The sequence below is a fragment of the Notamacropus eugenii genome, chromosome 1, assembly GCF_028372415.1.
Source record: "Notamacropus eugenii isolate mMacEug1 chromosome 1, mMacEug1.pri_v2, whole genome shotgun sequence".
In the NCBI taxonomy this organism is placed as follows: domain Eukaryota; kingdom Metazoa; phylum Chordata; class Mammalia; order Diprotodontia; family Macropodidae; genus Notamacropus; species Notamacropus eugenii.
The window spans coordinates 162,181,393-162,199,926 of NC_092872.1; the positions used below are offsets into that span (position 1 = coordinate 162,181,393).

The 18,534-nt window shown below is 38.7% G+C and overlaps 2 long non-coding RNA genes across 10 annotated transcripts in view; one reads left to right on the forward strand and one right to left on the reverse strand.

Annotated features, from left to right (window-relative positions):
- Nucleotides 1–6,400, reverse strand: part of LOC140509612 (uncharacterized) — a 98,318-nt gene extending 91,918 nt beyond the window's left edge. The window contains exons 1-4 of one of the 2 annotated variants that reach the window (XR_011968841.1): nt 5,566–6,400; nt 5,329–5,473; nt 4,662–4,796; nt 3,205–3,322 (exon numbers count right to left, since the gene is read on the reverse strand). This is a non-coding gene — a long non-coding RNA (uncharacterized lncRNA). The remainder of the gene's footprint in view (nt 1–3,204; nt 3,323–4,661; nt 4,797–5,328; nt 5,474–5,565) is intronic. The other variant, XR_011968842.1, reaches the window with a different exon arrangement.
- Nucleotides 6,401–7,784: 1,384 nt separating this feature from the next.
- Nucleotides 7,785–18,534, forward strand: part of LOC140509616 (uncharacterized) — a 33,368-nt gene continuing 22,618 nt past the window's right edge. For 6 of the 8 annotated variants that reach the window (XR_011968844.1, XR_011968847.1, XR_011968848.1 and 3 more), the window contains exons 1-3: nt 7,785–7,888; nt 13,181–13,300; nt 16,320–16,596. This is a non-coding gene — a long non-coding RNA (uncharacterized lncRNA). The remainder of the gene's footprint in view (nt 7,889–13,180; nt 13,301–16,319; nt 16,597–18,534) is intronic. The other 2 variants (XR_011968852.1, XR_011968849.1) reach the window with 2 other exon arrangements.

Consider the following 18,534-nt stretch of genomic DNA (forward strand, 5'->3'; position numbering starts at 1 on the left):
GTATCTGTTCCTTCTCTCCTCATATTCCATTCCGCTTCTTTCACTGGAACACAGACTTTTTCACCTTTAGCTGGTAATACCATGGAAGAGAGCAGTGGAGGATTTTCATTTTCTAATTTCCAAAGGCAAGGGTCAGCTAGGAGTTTATAGACTCAGACTGATTAACATCATATATACCCTGATATTACAAATACACTCAGAAATAGTCTTTAAAACTCTCCTGCCAGGTCTTCTTCCCTTTATCTTCCTTCTACCCCTTACCAATTCCCAGATGAGAAGACTTCTCTTTGCTGAACTCAGTCATGATCAATCCCTTCCATCTCCTCTAAATTAACGAAAAGATAAGTAGCAAATTCACCTTGGGTCCTCCCTGTTTAGGGAGACAGTCTATGATCATGATCGTCCCTCCACACCATCACACCTGCACTTACCATTCTGGCTCACAGAGGATAGTAAATGTTTTCATTCACTTCTATTTAGTCATTCAGGGCCTAATAAGAGTCTGTGATAATAATAATAATGAGTCTAAGATTAATTTATGGAACTTCCCATGTAGGAATTCCCTCCACCAAAGCAGACTGAAGATCAAAATCTGTCTATGATTTGGGCAGATTCTAAGGAGTTGCCCAAGTCACAGTGAGCTTAAGTGATTTGCCCTGAGTCAAGCATCAAAGTGTCAGCAGCGTGCATTCCTGACCCCAAGTCTAATACTCTGTCCATGACACCATCCTGTCTCATATTCAGAGTTTATCTTGTATGTTCTATTATATAACATGAATCAATGACCTTGGTCCCCGTGAACCAAGATTTTGTCCATTCGGCCTCCCTTCCCGGAAATCAGCATTTAATAAGGGTTTTAGGATTGATTGACTGAATGATTGGACATATAAATAATGCCTGTGAGAAACAGCTGCCTCTTGTTCTTACCTTCCTTCAGAAAAGCAGAGAGATTATAGAATATCTCATTCATTCATAGTTTACCCTAGTGCACACACACACACACACACACACACACACACACACACACACACACACACACACACACACACACACACACACACACCCCTAACAAGCCAGGTAAAGTTAAAAAAAAAAATCTCAGAAAGCTGTTTTTGGAAATGCCACGTGGTTAATTAGGGGTTGTAAGTTTTGCTGGACAAAGATGATTCTGGCTCCCATACATGCCACCCAGTAGTAGAAAGTCATAAATATTTTAACAGAGGAAGGAGAAACTTTACACTGTAGCTACCCTCTAAGAGGGAAGGATTCAAGGTGTCCTGAGGTGAGAAGTTTTGCTGACCACATTTTTAGAAGGAAAAAAAAGCCAACATTGGTCTTCTGATTCTCCACCTATATTCAGAATTACCTGCTTCTGTGGCTGTTTCTCAGAGGAAAGAAGCAAGTCAGTCTACCATCTGGTTTCTAAACTTACTACATTCTCTCCTTTTAAAAACTTCATTAAAAAATCTCTTACCTACTTGCTCGCTTCTCTGTTTCCTAAAAACCTGAATCACCCTGGAAAATAACTTCTACTTGGCAATTGTTACAATTGTGTTGGTAGTAAGAAAAGAAGACATGATTCATTTTACCTGGTGCCTGTACATCATTTTTTTTCAGTTTGAGAACTCCAAGTAATTTATGAATCTTTCTGGTACTGGGCCCACTTCAGATTTTGAGAATCTAAGGTGCTAAAGGTAGAGAGGAGCCTTTATGCAAAGTCCAACAGGAGTTCAGAACTGCCAGCTCCCAGGTGGTCATATCCTGAATGGATCATATTATCCAAAGTTCACAGTATCATAGATTTAGAACCAGAAAGGACTTCAGTGGGCATCTGAACCAACCCTCTCCTTTTATACATAAGGTAACTGAAGTCAGAGCATTTGAGTGGCTTACCAAAGGTAAGTGGCAGAAGTGAGATGAAATACAAATGTGGAAAAGTCCCCTAATTTCCCCAGAATCCCTTACATTGCCAATTACTCACAGTAAAATAGCACAAGTCATAAAGGCTACTTACTATAGTCTAAGTTGATTTAGGAAAAATCAGCATACAAAAATCAGAAAAATCCATAAGTTATTATTTCCTTTGTAAAGGGATATTTTACAAAACAGGCAGCTAAATGGCACTGCATAAAATGCCAGGCCCCAAGACGGGAAGCCTCTGTCTTCCTGAGTTCCAGTCCGGTTTCAGACACTTGTTACCTATGCGACCCTCTATGGGTTCCCCAGTGAAAGAGTACACTTAGAAACTTCACCAGAAATGGAATATTATTGCACCTAGACAAATGATGGATATTGAAAATTCAGAGAAACTTGAGAAGACTTCTATGAATAAGCACAGAGCTAAGAAAGCAGAATCAGGAGAATAGTTTATATGATAGAAATGAATGTCAAGGAAAACCTCAATAAAAACTTTCAGAGCACCGTCATCAGAAGAGCCAAACGTTATAGAGTACTTTAAGATTTGCAAATACTTTACAAGTATTGTCTCATTTGATTCCATTAACAGCCCTGAAAGGTAGGTGCTATTATCCCCATTTTATTAATGAGGAAACTAAAGTCATCTTTCAGTCGTGTCCAACTCTCGTGACCCCATTTGGAATTTTCTTGGCAGAGATGTTTACAATGGCTTGCCATTTCCTTCTCCAGTTCATTTTAAAGGCGAGGAAATTGAGGCAAATAGGGTTAAGTGACTTGTCTAGGATCACACAAGTAATAAGTGTCTGAGGCCAGATTTGAACTTAGGAAAATGAGTCTTTGTACTTCCACGACCAGGATTCTATCCACTGTGCCACCTAGCTGCCCAGGGTCATAAAGCTAGGAAATGTCTGAAGCCAGATTTGAACTCAGGTCTCCTAATCCAGATCCAGCAAAATGAGCATAGATGATTTATTAATCAGATATCAGGAGAGTGTTGTTGAAATAGACTTTTCACCTCCAAGCAGAGAAGGCAGTGGATGAGAGGAATGAGGTGAAGCATGCCATTTTCCAGGCATACCTACAGCCAATGTATTGAGTTGTTTCGGTTGAATACATTTATTTGTATAAGTGAGGTGTATTGTGGCCCCAGGAAAAGTGGGAAGTGACAGTGATAATTTTAAAATGAATAAGTAAAAGGTAAAAGGAACAATTTTTTTAAAGTACATCACTCAAGAGAAGGAATGACAGCTTTTCTCTCATTCTTTCAATGCTGACTATATACTGTACCTTGAGGGCTCCTTTCTATCACCCTTGCTCCTACAGTTAGATGCAGCATTCCTTAAGGAGAGCAGCCTGGTGGCTCAGAATAGATTATTTCAAGTTCCTAAGAATACATTTGTGTGACCTTGGAAAAAAACAGACATAAGCAAAATGTCACAGACTCTTAAAGTTTGTTGGGACCTCAGGACCAATCAAATCCAACCTGTATCTACACAGAGATTCCTTCTGCAAAATCCCCAGCTGGCTAGTCTATACAACCTTTCTTTGAAGATCTATAACAAAGAGAAATCCAATACCTGTCCTTTGGAACAGATACCTTTGGGAAGATTTTCTCATATAGTAAGCCTCAACATTTTCCTATGATGTCCATTCATTACTATTTTTGCTTTCTGGGGCCAAGCAGGATTACCCATGGATGCCTCCACTAGCATCAATAACTTTTTTTTTTCAATTGCAGTACATAGCTTGGAGGAGTCCTAGGCTCTTCCATGGCAGAAGACTTGAGTGGCTTCCATCTGTGGGTTATCTCTTACTGAGAAAGCATCAATAGTAGCTCACCCAATTCCACAGCTCATTATTGAGTTTAAATAGACTGTGGTAAATTGGTGTAATGGAATCTCTCAGCCACATCTGATTGAATGACTGACTGAATGAGAATGCAATTAAGTACTCACTATGTGCCGAGCACTGTGCTAAGTAGCATAGATTCAAAGAGAGAAAGAAGAAGAGAGGGGGAGAGAAAGAGGGGGAGGAAAGGGAAAGGGAGGGAGGGAGAGGGAGAGAGACAGACAGAGAGAGAGGCAGAGAGGGAGGGAGGGAGGGAGGGAGGGAGAGAGAGAGAGAGAGAGAGTTCACACTCTAACTGGAAGACATACACACACACACACACACACACATACACACAAAAGGTCAGCTTCAGACAGATGAGAAGACTTACAAGTCCTAGAGGCAGAGCAGCAGGCAATGCCCAAGGGCTCAACTCCTACCAGAAGCTCACATGTCAGTGCCAGGGGTCTAAAGGGTTCAGAGCCAAGAAAGATGAGGATTTGGGAGGATAAATAGAAGGCACAGAGCAAGGTCTAATGGTACTCTATCTCAAAAAGGATAGAGTTAGTAGCTCCTATCTCATCCAATCACCACAAGTAGTCAAGCCACGTGGATGGGTTCTGAGAGACCCAAAGCAGGGAAGGGGGGAGGCATGACATGGCCTGACCAGCTGCTGCTTTCTCAGTAAGAGACAACCCGTGGATGGAAGCAGTTAGTCTTATAGGTCTGAAAAGCCTAGAGCAGCCATACTCAAAACTGCAAAACACATTTAAAAGAAATGACCCTGAAGTGAGTGAGTGCACAAGGACAGCACCAGAATATATTCTACAAATGCCTTCTGACAAGTGAAATGACTACGTGGGGAAGCTTAAGATGCCACCATTGAAATGCACTCCTAATTAGGCTGGTGACCTTACCTGTGACATTTTAAACAGCTGCCCACATTTATACTGCCTTTCAGAGCCAGCAGGAGCTCCTGTGTATGCTGGAGTTGATTTTGCCAACTGCTAGCTTGGGCAATTCATGTTTTTAATGTATCTGTACTTTTTAATCTGTTATAGAAATCAAAAGCACAAGAGAAACAAAATGAAGGCTGTCTGAATGTGTACAATTAGTTATCTTTTGGGATCTCTGAGCGTCACAGAACATTTCTGAAATGTTTCTGTTTCAGCAAAACCCAAATCAATTTTGACTGTGGGCATCTTTCCCTGTCATTTTTTTTAAACCACATGTGCATTTTGAGTAAAATTTAATCCGTATGTTTCTGATTCCTTTACACTTAACTCATCCACATGGTGTTAGGAAAGAGCTACTTGTGATGTCCAAGAACCCTTCTTAGACTTTTATGAGTTTTTAAGATTTTTTTTCTTAGAAATAGGAAGTGCCATTTGGCCAAGTATAAACAAACTTGTTGGATGGAGATGGTTAATTCAACTGGAGACATTGAACCCACCAACTTTGGAGTAGAATTTCAGCCTAGAAAAATCTTTTTCTCCCTGGCCAAGAAGGGAGAGGAATGAACATATGGGGATAATGGGAATGAGCCGATAAGAAAGGGAAGGGGGGAGTACAGTAGCTACTAACCTGATAAGTGGTGCAGAAGGCCCACAGAAGAGCTTTTGGCTCACTTCTACCCTTATTGGCTCTGTCGTGTGCATGGAAATCAAAGGCTATGCATCATAAGTTGCCTCAGATGCCACGACTTAATGATGCTCAGGGAACAGATATACTGAGAAAAAAAGATAATGTTTTGTGCTTTGCTTCTGATCATTTTCAAGCTGGAGCAAGACAGGGAGTCATATCTATGCTGTAATCACTGACCTCTATGTTCCCATTTTTGCAATCCACTTAATCCTCACATTCAGTTTTAGCTTCTCCACAGGTCCTGGGACCAATCTAGCCAGAGTTCTAGGCAGAAGAGTTAGAAGAACCCACAGATTCAAAGTTCTAGCACCTCAACATCATATCCCTTATTTCTGGTCCTGCTCTGATCTTGTACCCTATTTTTGGAAACTTGATTCTCCTGTCTTTCATACTGTGGCTACAATCACTGAACTTGCATCCTAGCCCCAGAAATAGTCTCTTTTTTTGGTAACTGGATCCATTCCCTATATCCTCTAGGACTGGGGTCCTAACTTGGTAACCTGCCCTATTCCTCATATCCTCTAGGACTGGAACCATGCCTTGAACCACAGTTCCAACAACTGGTCTCATTATCTGATGCCAGACCTTCTTGAATCTGACCACCCACCTGCCTGGATGTCTGCCTATGGCCTGTCACTAGATTACTCTGACATTGGGACACATTCCTGCTTCTGACCACTGGACCTCCCTGATGCTGACCACCTGCTTTTTTGGATCTCTAACTATTGCCACACTCGCCTGATGCTCCAACTGTGTATCCAGATATCCTCCTATCCGTACCGCAGCAGGTCCACGTAGCCTCCCAGTCCCAACTGCAGCTTGTAGGCCAACAGAGCCACCATGCTGACATTATCACAACTGCTCTCCGCACTTTTGACTTTGGCCTATGGAAAACAGGCCAGTTAGTACACTAACACTAACTAGACTAAATTAGTAAAAAATAAAATAAAAGTTCTCCTATATGAGAAAGGAATTTGAGACCCCAACACAGAAAGAATCATAATTTATGAAAGCTGACACGTCTGGGTGTTATGAAAGATGCCTGCGTTCTTTCCTCTTCTTTAGCCAAAAGTTTGATGGGCTTTTCTTTGCACTACTATTATTTCTAGGAGAAGAGGCAACCCTGTTCCTTCTATTTCACTGCATGCCATCCCCATTAGATATATCTACCTATATATACCTAGTAACTTCTTAGATCTACCTCAAAGAAGAAAGCAATCGAAGAAGGCAATAGTGTGCTAAAGAAGGCATCTGCAGATGGTCAAACTCTGAGACAGATTTACATTCCGCAGAGGCCACTTCTGAGCTGCTTTCTGCAGCTGGACACAACGAAAATATTCTTTCTCCTTCCCCTCTCCTACCCTCCCTCATGGAGGTTTCATTGACTTAGGTCACAGCTGTCCAGAAGCCCTCTGGTGAGACCTGAACGAGGGCAAGGAGGAGGCAGGAAAGGGGATTAAAATGCTGGCTGCTCTAATGATCATTTCCATTGCTTTTCTCAGAAACTTCTAAGTTAGTGTCCACCAGGCTATATAATAGCAATCAAAAGCGCTAGCATTTAAAGCTGGTAAATTGCTTTGTATGTGTCATCTCATTTGATCCCCACAGGAACCTTGAGAGGTAGGTGCTTATTATCCCTGTTTTGTTTGGGTTTGGTTTTTTTTTTTTTACAGACAAGGAAACTGAGGTTGAGAGAGAGGAAGGGACTTCCCTGAGGTAACACATCTAGGTAAGTTACTGAATCAGGATTCAAACTCAGATCTTCTTAAATCCAAATCTGGTATTCTACCTACTGTACCACTGAGGGGATTGTGCCTCTATAAGGGACCTTCCCAAACACACTTGTAATGAACTTCTAAAAATTGCCATTTCTGTATGGCTGGAGCATTTTGGTCTCTGCCTATCACTGGGGCTCAGAAGCAGCCACCAAGGACAGTGTAATCGCTACCTGCATCACTCCATCTTGTTTAATGAGCTAGTGAGCCCTTATCTCCTTACTGTGAATCACACCATGAGACTGAATACATTTCATTCAATCAGGCTTACTCTGCAGCCTAAATCATTGCTGTCATCGTGTCCTTTGGCAAGGTGTTTTATCTCTGTTTTCCTCCTGTGCTCCCCAAAGGGGAGCTGTTCCCCAGAGGCTAATTTGGCAGACAATTTCCATATGCCATTCTTCTGATTTCCCATCACTAAACCTTGCCTCAGAATTGCTTTTGCAGTTGAGAGAAGAATTGGCCCCGATCCATCCAGTCTCTCTCAGCAGGTCGCCCAACTGACCAAACAACCAACATTTGCCAATTGGCTGTCCAGGATTGGCTGCGGAACAATGTGAATCAGTTCATTAGGTCATAGAGGTGTTCAGCCTATGAATGGGGTTGGCCAGCTGTCAGGCCCGGTCAGAGGGTGGATGGATAACAAAGACAGAGCTTGTGAATCCTGACAGAGTTCTTGGGAGCAGCTTGCATGATCCAGACCTTTCTTTCCTTGCCAGCAAAATGTGAGCTCTGTTTTCATGAAAATTAGAACCAAGCCCCAAAATATCAGGTTATAGAATGAAACTTTGTATTATATTTGGCTTATCTTTCTGTGTCTACTCAAGTCTTGACTTCAATGTGTGTGTGTCTCTGATCCTCTCTCCCTTTCTCTCTAATTCTCTTTCTGACTCTCTGTCTCCCTCTTTCTCCATTTCTATGTCTATCTGTGTCTGTCTGTCTGTCTCTCTCTTATGCTCTTTGTTTCTTGTCTGTCTCTGTCTCTTCTCTATCCGTCCCTCTCCCTTTCTCTCTCCTCTCTCTCCCTCTCTTCTCTCTCCTCCATCTATTATATCCCATTCCCCACCTCTGTGACTTTACACAGACGGTTTCTCACATTAGAAGGCGCTCCATTCTTAGAGAACAAGCAGCTTCCCTAGACTACATCAAAGCACAGAAGAGGTATACCCAGTCACATGACTCCCTCCAGTTGCACTCTTCCAATGGAAATTATTTTATTCTTTTGTATTCACTCATCTATGTATATATTGCATCCCCTCCAGTAGAACATAAACTTGTTGAGAGCAGGGCCAGTTTCATTTCTACCCTTCATAACACAGCACCTTGCACATAGTTGTCATTGCTGCAGTTCAATCATTTCAATCGTATCTGACTCTCTGTGACCCCATTGGGGGTTTTGTCAGCAAAGACACTTGGAGCAGTTTTCCATTTTCTTCTCCAACTCATTTTACAGATGAGAAACTGAGACAAACAGGGTTAAGTGACTTGCCCAGGGTAATATGGCCGGTAAGTGTCTGAGGCCAGATCTGAACTCAGATCTCCCTGATTCTAGGCCCAGCATTCTATTCATTAAGTCACTTAGCTGCCCTGGCACATAGTAAGTATTTAATAAGTATTTGTTGAATTGAATCGCCTCAGTGTTAAAAACTCTACCCCATAGATGCTGTATCTGTTAAGACTATTATTTTAAGCTCAATGCTTGGCAGCCTCTGCCAAAGGCACAGCAGAATCAACATTACTAAAAATGTTTAGTCAACATTTTATAGCCCAGTTATGATGATGATTTGCTAGTGCTTTCAATACTTATGACAAGTTGGCACCTTCCTATCATTCTAATGTTATTCCATATTTGCTATTATTGAGACAGGTCCTATCTTTTTGTCTTTGCACTCATTATCTGTCTTCATGACTGGAATGCTTTCCCTCCTCACTTCCACCTTTGTGAAACCTAGGCTTACTTCAAGACTCAGCTCCAATGCCACCTTCTGCAACATGCCCCCAGTTGCTTTCTGCTCTGTCTTCCAACAACTCCACATCTATCTCAAATTCCAAGGTCTCCCAGTGCATCCTGAGTCATCTCCAGTCATCCTGATGAGTTTCTGGTCACTGGATTCAGATGGCTCTGGAGGAGAAGTGAGGCTGGACCTGCACAGCCCTCCCTCACTCAAAACAAAGTCAAGTGCAAGTCATGTCATCATTTCTCTGATGGTATGGTCTTCTTCAGCAACAAAGGACAAACACAATCTTCTGACCACTCCATATCTTTCTTAAATGTACCTACTTATAGACAAGCTGACTCCCCCAACACAACGAATGCTCCTTGAGGGCAGAGGTTGTAAGCGCTTAATAAATGCTTTATGATTGATTGATTCTTACTAACAATTGGTATTTGTGTAATATAACAAAATCAGAGTTAACTACACAACTAATACAATAAATATAAGACAAAAGTCAAAAACCAGAACTTCTTCAGAGTTGCTTCCTCTGTGTATGAATCACTCAACAATGTGTTTCAGTTAGAAGAGAAAAATATCCTATCAAAAGAATGAAGAAAATGAAGTTTGTGCTTGCATAGTTATTTGATTTGATAAGGCACTAAAATTTTGGATATAGGACAAGTTATAAAATTAGAGAGACATAGAATCTCAGAGTTGGGACACCTTGGAATCATCTAAGATTCCCAGTACCCAGATAGCCCATTGAACTTTTGGGAAATGTTTGCTTTTAGGAAATTTTTTTTCCTTATATCAAACTAAAACCTGCTTCAGTAAAACTTTTACCTTAGTTGTGTTCCTAATTCTGCCATCTGGGGCTAAGGAGAGCAAGTCTAATCCTTCGAAATCACTAAAACCAGGTTCCACTTTCCAAGTCTTTTCTTTTCTTTTCCAGACTAAACATATCCATTTCCTTCAACCAATCCTCATTCTCACGTACCATGATTTCTAGTGCTGTCCCTCTCAATTCTTTTCAAAAAGGTCACTCCACAAGTTAACAGATAAGAATGGAAATTAGAACCTGTGATTAGAACCTGATCACCACGTATGATGGATCTGTGGGTGATAATAGTACAAAAGTTCAAAAATCCCTTTGAGTTATATACAATGGAGGTCTGACTCTCAAAAGATTTAGAATCTTTACTGGATCCTTGAGTGTCTGAGTCATCCATCTAGGTACATGAGACCTCTTCTGGGTCACCCCTAGATTGGACCAGTCAAATTAATCAAAAAATATTTAATAAGGACCTATTTGATGGGTTCTTTGTTAAGTGCTAGGGATATCCAAATATCCCCAACTGCACACATCCAAAGAATGAAACAATCCTTACTAGCGAGTGGTTTAGGTTTAGGATTGAAATGCACTAAAATTTTACTTGTGGGCCATAAAATATCTCATAAAGAGAAGTTTATTCAGCCACAAAAAAGATCAGTAATGAATTAAGTGCCAATTATGTGAAAGGCAGTATGCTAAGCATTGAGGATAGGAATATTAAAGCAGAGATAACCCAATTCTCAAGAAGTTCACATTCTAATAAAGGGAGATGACACAATATAGGAGAATTCAAATACAAGTCAGATGGAAAGACCGATACACACCCCCCATTACAGTCCATAAGGTATAGTTGCAAGGCAGATGATAATGCATCTTCTTTAATATCATCACCACTGTTAAAATAATGTTTCTAATTCTGAACCATTTGACAACACCAAGGACTCTGGAAGAATCTGCTTTTCTGGGACTTCAGTAACTACAGAGCCAGTGGTTCACATTTTCACAGGGTTGCTCCCCAATATAATGGCTGAAAGAGCTGTACTAGAAACAAGACCAAGTCCTAATGGGTTGCCTGAGGCCTAGAGAGCTTACAAGACTTGCCTGAGGTATTTGGTGACTTCTGAGCTCAACATGAGTAAAAAAAAAAAAGACACGGCAGCCAAGAAAGTAAATCCCGTGAGTAGGCTAGTACCCAGAAAAAGGGATAAACTAGTTCAATTCTACTCTGACATGCAAAGGCTACATCTGGCTGACTGTATTCATTTCTGAGTGCCACATTTTTGGAAAGACAAACTGGAGCAAATCCAGAAGAGGATGACTAGGATGGTAAGGGGACCGGAGAACATGCCACAAAAGGATTCGTTAAAGAAACTATCAATACTTAGGCTGAGGAGGGGGAAGACCTAGGGAAGCAATTTTCAAGAATTTAAAGGGCTATTATGGGGGGGGGGGGGGGGGCGGGAGTGGAGGCATGGATTAGACTTGTCCTATTTGCCCCGAGTGTAGAGCTAGGAAAAGGAAGTAGAAAACTGTAGAGGCAAATCTATTTTTGATATAAGGAAAAACTTTCTGACTATTTGAAAAATCTAGAAGTGGAGTCAGTTGCCTCAGGAACCAGTGAGTTTCCCCATAGTAAACTTTTTAAAGCAAAGATGTGATGATGACTTGTTGAGGATTCAGGTAAAAGACTTTCAGATATGGGTTTGACCAGATAGCCTCTGAGGTCCTGTATAACTCAGAGACTCTTTAATTTAGTGATTTACTCAGTGGAACAACTGCCACTGCATTTCACTGAGTTACAAAACCTTAGCCTGCTAAGGGTATAATGTATTTGCAAATGTTACAGAATAAAGAATATGTTCAGGTGTTTGGCCCAGGAATGCAAGCTTGGACTCTGCCAAGCATATTCTACCCACAAGATGGTGGAAAGGACTGTGCACAACATGACCTCTGCCCTCTATCACTCCTCTCCAGTTTCACAGATGTATTTTGTGGGAGCAGGTGAAAAAAGATCTATATTTGGAAATGCTGATACCACATTCAAGAAATAAACAGATGTGTCTCAATTTGGGTAAATCTTCAGTTTCAAGATGTCGATGAAGAAGATAAAATTGAAGATTTAAAAGTAATAGAAATGATTGATAAAGACAGAAAAAAATAAGATTGATGAACTTCCATGATTGTTTAGAGAGTATTAGCTTTTTTCTCTCCCTCTCCTTCCCCCTTAATTTTCTTCCATGAAAATAATTGCTTTCTGCATCTGCTACATGCTAAGGGACCACAATAACTTTATTATCATATTGATGGTTTTTCTGGTTCTTCAAATTTTGGCCACTTCTCAAACTGGAAAAATAAATTGTCTGAGATAACTGAGATCACCCACAGTTCAAAAACGTAGCTCCATTTAAGAAAATAGAAAAAAAAATAGTTAATTTAAAAATTTCCAATTTCTTTACTATGTACTTGAATTCATCAATGATTGCATCAGTGTGAGCACTCCCACCAGTGGTGCAGATTGCAACCTACCCAGCCTTTAACTTGTGCAACTCATCTATATCCTCTAGTAAATCCTCCATAGGAAGAGTCAACCAGTGTTCAAGGGGTCTTCCTCTATGTCTTTCAATATTTTGAGAGCAACAGTGCAGTCCATCTTGATTTCTAAATGACTTACTCACCTGAATTTCCAGTTCTACATTTTTGGTGATATATTTTCATCTGTTCTTTGGGGAGGGGAAGGTCTCCCTTCAGTGTCTCTAATGTGCCAGAGCTGTTTACTCATAATGTATATTTCTCTAGTGCCTTTTGGTTGATTCATTGTTTGAAGGTTATAATCTATATGATTTGCAGTCAAAAGCATATTCTAGTTTAAAATATTTTTTGTTGGTTCTTGTGTAATGACCATGATTCACAGTCAGAAGAATATGTGTGTTTTTTAAAAAATTTTTGTTGGATCAGGTTTAGAGAGTGAATATGTTGTAAATTTTGTCAAATGTAATGTAGTCTCTTCTCTTTCTCCAGTTAAATTCTTGGCCAAGCTCATCATCGTGCCTATCCAAGATATATACTAATATACTAATATATATATGTATATGTATATATATAATGTGTGTATGCATATATATACATATATATGTACATATGTATATATACCAGATCTATGGTCTGTTCATCCTACTGACTAATCTGACTTATCTGGACAATAAACATTCTTCCTCTTCCACTTGATTTTTATTGTGTGAATTTTTCAGTTGAACACTTTCAAGGGATTATAGAGCTCATTTAGAAGGATCCACAAGAATTCGGATTTTGATACAATCAGGACAATGTTATCTAAAAACAAGAACATCTGGAGAAATTCATCATATAAGGTAATATCCTTCCCATTTGGCCTTTGCATTAGACCTGCAATATACTGTGGCAAATGCCTTTAGTAAGTTTATGTCTGCATGCTTTATGTCTCAATGGATATTAATAGGAAATATAAAGAAATTTCTTTTTTGCTCAATCTATCAAGACATCTTAATACATGCTTGGGAGACACATTGTTATAACTAAGCCTTAACTAAGACAATAAATACAGTGGAATCACGTATCTTTTCATGCAAATATGTGACCATCAACTTATGATCTGCTATAAAATATTATTTTTAAAGCCTTGCCAATTTCTTCTCATGTTCATCAAGGAGGTTCTCAATATATGGATAAATTATTCTTAAAGATTTTGAAGATGTCAAAAAGTAGAAATAAGAGTTAGCAGTTATTAATATCTTCTTGATCACCTTTTAAGGTAGTACTAACAAGTTTTAACTTTTTTCTAATCACTTAGTATCTTCCCTTTTTACAATATTGAGAGCTCCTTCAAAATTATTATCTCTGTCGTAGACCTCTGGCTTGAGCTGGCCCAGCTTTTCTGTCTTTATTTTCTTTAAAATAACTTTTACTTCTTCAAGAAACACTTTGGTTTTAGACTACAAATACAGATGTGCTATCACCAATGAACAAAATAGTTTGCTACAGAAATACTGACAGATTTTTTTCCTCTACATTTTTTTAATCTTCCTTCCATTTTCTACCTTAAATTTGTCTGATTTAAGTGGTGATCTGGTTTAAGTGGTGATCTGATTTAAATGAGTGATCTGATTTAACTGGGTTTAATGACAATCTTCCTTGTTTCACTATCCTATGCTTCTCATTATTTTAGGAGGGGATGCTATTCATAATTTCCTACTAATCTCCTCTGTAAATTTTTATAGTTTTACAATCTAAATTTGTTTTTCACTTGGTTGACATGTGGTTCTTTTATGGCAATGGGAACAAGGATTTGTTGACTAACTCATTTTCCTAGGTCCTTTGGTCTCTTTCTTGTGAGTTTAACTTCTGCAAGAAAACTGTGATAGCCTTTACTGAAATCTATTCATTTATCCATTTCCCATATTTGGAATTGATGGCTTGTTTTAAAAGGTCAGCTTGAATTTGCTTTAATTATACTCAATCTTTTTCTCTTTTCATTCATTCCACTAATTTGCTATTGATTTCAACCTTTGTCAAACAAATTAATGATTTGACTGAATGAAAACAAGTGATTTGGAAGAGATTTCCACACCAGCAACCATTCATTTCCTGTCTGTTAAGAGATACTAAGATACATTTTTCAAGATCCTAGTCATTGCTTCTCATCCCAAGGACCTCCTACCTCTCTTCTTGAAGAATGATATAGAGGCATACAGCTTCTGTGCTGTCCATGAGCCTTTGGCCTTTTTCACTTCTAATTCTGAGTCATGCTTTCCAGTGTCTAATTATTGTAAAAATAAACTATGCTTGTACATTTGACAAGTGTGATAATTTTATGAGAATTCAAAATATGCATAATGCGTTTTTATATTCTTAAACTTACAAAAATGACTTTAGAGCTGGAAAGAAGGATAAAAAAAACAAGTATTGCATATAATTCCATTTTCCCTAAAAAACAAATGTTCATCATTTTAAAAGGGTGCTAGAAGAAATTTTTACTCCCTCAGGGCATCAAATTTTCCAGAAATTTAATATCTCTAGTCAACAGTTGAGTGCTAGAAAGTGTACAATCTGAGTTCCATCTTGGACCCTTCAAGAAATTCACCTCAGGATTTCATCAAAGTTAAATGACCTCTTTGCCTGTGTTTACTCTTTATTAATGTGCATTAATATCACTTAGCAATCATTTAGGTCACAAAAGGGGTTTGGAAATTAAATATAGAGAACAATGACCTGAAAATAATATTGTGAATTAGAATTTTTGGAACATTGAGGGGAGGGAAATAGTACATATTTCAGCAAAATCTCACTCAAATGCCACAAATCCTAGGGCAGCAGGTCCAAAAAAGGAGGAAAAAGAAAGTAAGCATCAACTACCATGGGCTAAAAAATAAATAGGACAAGAAACAAGAGTTATTTTCTTCCTCCAATTTTCTAAACTGACTCTTGGACTCCTGAACTGTTTTCTCAGGACATCTGATAGCAGAGTCATAACTAGAATGAAGCAAATGAACTTTGCCTCCTACTCCCCAAAATTTAGATAATATTATTACTGTGGGCACATCATATTAGAAACAATTGATTTTGGGAGGAGTTAGGAAGGACAGTTAGTTAAAACAGGACAAATATCCCTTGACCTACTTCCAAGATGAACTTTTCTCCAGTCCTACTAACCTATCACCCCTGCAACATACATGCTTCAGCCTTCCAGCAATGCTCTTGAGGTGTCCTGGCATCTCTCTCCATGTCCCTGTTCAGCTGAGTGTTTTTTCAAGTTTGATCAAATGGCATGTCTCATGGTGTTTGCCCTACTTAGAGCTTTGTGCAACAGTGCCATTTAGCACCCCTGGAAACTCTAAGGCTACAATAGATTAATAGACAAAGATTCAGTAAATCAATTAAAAAATTACTAAGCACCTACTATGTGCCAGCAACTGATAAAACAAGAACAAAAAAAATGAAACAATCCCTGCTCTCAAGGACTTTATAATGTGTTAGGGAAGAATATGCATACACACATATATACATACACATACATACACCTTATTTCATTGTATTTTGCAGTTATTATGTTTTTTTTACAAGTTGAAGGTTCGTGGTAACCCTGTGTTGAGCAAGTCTATTGACATCATTTTTCCAACATCATGTGCTCACATGGTGTCTCTGTATTCCATTTTGGTAATTCTCACAATATTGCAGACTTTTTCATGGTCATTATATCTGTTATGGTGATCAGTGATCTTTGACATAACTATTGTGATTGTTTTGGGATGCCATGAATCATGCCCATATAAGATGGCAAACTTAATTGATAAATGTGGGTGTGTCCTGACTGCTCTACCAACCAGCCATTCCTGTCTTTCTCTCTTTTCTTAGGCCTCCCTATTCCCCAAGTCACAACAATATTTAAGTTGGTCCAATTAATAATCCTATAATGGCTTTTAAGTGTTCATGTGAAAAGAAGAGTCAATTGATGGGACAAACTTCATTGTTGTCTTATGTTAAGAAATTGCCGCAGCTACCCCAGCCTTCAGCAGCCACCGTCCTCATCAGTCAGCAGCCATCAACATCAAAGCAAGACCTTCTACCAGCAAAAAGATGAAGACTCAGATAATGGTTACCATTTTTTAGCAAAAGCATTTTTTAAATTAAGGTATGTACATTGTTTTCTTAGACATGATACTAATACCTACTTAATGGGCCACAGAATAGTGTGAATGTAAGTTTTATATGCACTAGAAAACCCAAAATTTCATGTGACTTGTTTTATTGCAGTACTTGATTGAAGTGGTCTGGAATGGAGTGGTCACAACATCTCTGACGTATTCCTGTATCTATAATCTACATGTTTTTATTTATTTTTGTTTACATATTGTATAGTTTATATTTTATCATATTATGTTCTATACTTATGTAAAATAATGTGTATATATGTGCATATATATGTGTGTGTCTATATAGATAGACATACAGGTAGGTAGACAGACAGACAGACAGACAGACAGACAGACAGACAGATAGATAGATAGATAGATAGATGTATACACATGGAATCAATACAATGTGAAACACAATGTCATTATATATAACATAATTAGGGAAGGTCAGCACCAGCACTTGAGGATATCCTGACCAGGTTCACACAGAAAATAGCATCTAAGCTGCAACTTGAAGAGAGAAATTCTAGAAGTGGAAGCAAGGAAGGGAGGCATTCCAGGGATGGGGAATGACCAGGACAAGGACATAAAGAAGGAAAAAATGGAGAGAAGGCCCAGTTTGCCTGGACCAAACGCCAATACATAATGAAGCTGGAAAATAAGTTGGCATCAGGCTGTAACAGGCAAAAAAGGTAGAATTTAGGAAAATGGGAACCCAATTAACTGGTAGACTACAAGAGGAAACATTAGCTATATACAGTTGGATATTATTAGTGCTTTCATAGCTAAAAATATATACAGGATAGTAAATTAGAGGGGAAGAACATACGGAGGAAGGGTATACAAATGGTACATTTATCCAGATATAAGTTCTCTAAGGGGAAAGTTGTTCTCAAATTTTCCCAAAAGTTTGGTCACGAGTTGAAACAATGAAAAGTATGTTCTTCATAAACAGAAATATCAATAAACTGTGGTGTGGGGCAGTAGAAAAGAAAAACTCCCTCATTTAGGGGAGAGAATAGCTTTAAAAATGTTTACTGGCTGAGTTTACTTGGCATTGATTTTAACATGATAGCGCTGTTACATCTGAAACAAATAAGTGAGGTTCTGTGAAAGACTTAGCAACTCTGACATACAATGATCCACAACAATTCCAGAGGACTAATGAATGTTATCCACCTTTAGATAGAGAACTGATGAGCTCAAACTGATGTTTGATTTTGTTTTAAGTAAAACAAAGGAATTTATGCTTGATTCTAGATGCCATGAGGAACCACAGGTTATCATGTAGGACAGTGATGTGCTCAGATATGTGCTTAAGGAAAGTCACTTTGAAAGTTTGTTATGTGAACGTCAGACTAAAGTGAGGAGTGACTTGAGAAAGAACAATTGGAAAACCACTGTGACAGTCCAAACCAGAGGCTAGGAGGGCCTGAACTGAACTGAAGTAGTAACTGATGAGTAGAAAGAAAAGTCAGACTGAAAGATGTAGAGATGAAAAAAGCAAGGTTTAGCAACTGAGTATATACATAAAGTAAGGGAAATTTAGAAGTTGAGGACATCTTTGGATTAGGTAAAGGTAGCTATCCCACCCAGCTTCATTCTTATTCTAGGTAACCATATCTTCCCACAATACTCAGTCTGTATGAGTTACAGCTGTTCTTAGAAATCCATATTCCAAAGTTCTGATCTTGACTTGTTCAATAATTTGCCAGGTTAACATTTTTAAATTTTTTTATTCATTTTAAACTTAAATGCAAAAATATACAATCAAAAAAGAACATTTCATGTACACAGCACCGCATGAAAAGAGGATTCAATTCAAAACCATGAATTTCCACTTAAAAACCTATATAATAAATACTGCTTATCATTTTTGGTTTAAAAAAACTGTAATAAATACTACTCATCAGTTTCAGATACTCTGTTTTTCT